We start from the raw sequence: 1419 nt of genomic DNA, 5'->3' as shown, positions 1-1419 counted from the left end.
AAAAAAAAAAATCTGAAGAAGGCCTAAGATTCATGTTGGATAACATGAAGAGGAATAACTTAAGAATTATTGGTATTCCAGAACAAGAAGAATCACACAAGTCCACAGAGGAGATTGTTGAAGAGCTTCTGGAAGAAAATTTCCCTAACATACTAAAAAATGAAAAGATAAGCATTCTAGAAGCTCAACAAACCTCAGGAAGGATAGACCCTAAAAGACAATCACCAAGACGTATAATAATCAAGCTCTCCAAAATCAAAGATAAGGACAAAATCCTCAAAGCAGCTAGGGAAAAGAGAATGCAAGCAAATCAGATTAAGCTCGGATTTCTCAACAGAAACCATGCAAGCAAGAAGGCAATGGGGAGACATATATAAAACCCTGAAAGAAAAAACCTGCCAACCAAGAATCCTCTACCCAGCAAAAATACAATGGTGTAATCAAACATTCCAGGATAAACAGAAGCTAAGGGATTTTGCCAAAGCCAACCCTGTTATGAAAAACATACCAAAGGAAGTTCTGTGGACTGAGTACCAACAAGAACAGACAACAACCAGAGAATGACGTATGTGGCAGCATCACCCTGAATTCAATCGACAAATGGAAGAGTAAAGAATAAAATTTTAAGAACAAAGGATCTGGTAGGTCAGTCTATGATCAAAACAATTACAATGTGAAAGAAGGTAAACACAGAGGAACAGAGATTCAGGTGGTGAGAAGATCAGGTAGATTACAGGATAAAATGTTGTTGTTGTTGTTGTTAAGTACCGTGGAGTATTGGTTCTAACTCACAGGATAAAATAGACTGTCTTAAATGGAGGGAAGAGTTCATGGAATATAAGGTGACTACAAAAGTGGGGTTGGGGGTTTAGTTCGGGTGTTGGGGAAGGCAATGCAAGAAGGGGGAGAAGGTAGAAGAAAAAGATAGGGGAACACTGAGACAGGTTTGCATGACCTAAGTGGGACAGAGGTAAGTAATGATGCATGCTCAACCTTGGAACAACAGGGCTCTGTGATAAAGGGATCTAGGCATAGTTTGAAGAGGGGAAATAATACTAAAATGCTTTACTGTCATGTGAATTTTTTTTCCCCTTACCTACTACTGTAAAATAGACACTTGAGTGGATAGAAAGGCATGTCAGAAAACATGATTACAGAAAACTTGTAAGCCCGTCTTCAGCCTATAGCTGACTGGAATACCTAAAAAGAGTTCTAGAACTTACCCAGTGAAATAGACCTCTTGCAAAGCCTTTGCAGAGTATAGGACCATAGGTGGAATCCTAAGTCTCATCCAGAACCTTCTGAGGTGGGACATTCCCACTAGCAAGGATAAGCCTGGAACAGCTAAAGCAACAATCAGGAAAAACCCAAAACAAAAATGTCAGAATGACTGGTTACTACAAGAATAAGCAAGCTGTT

This window comes from Chrysochloris asiatica, unplaced genomic scaffold, assembly GCF_000296735.1.
Source record: "Chrysochloris asiatica unplaced genomic scaffold, ChrAsi1.0 scaffold00124, whole genome shotgun sequence".
Taxonomy (NCBI): Eukaryota; Metazoa; Chordata; class Mammalia; order Afrosoricida; family Chrysochloridae; genus Chrysochloris; species Chrysochloris asiatica.
This window is presented reverse-complemented; position numbering follows the sequence as displayed.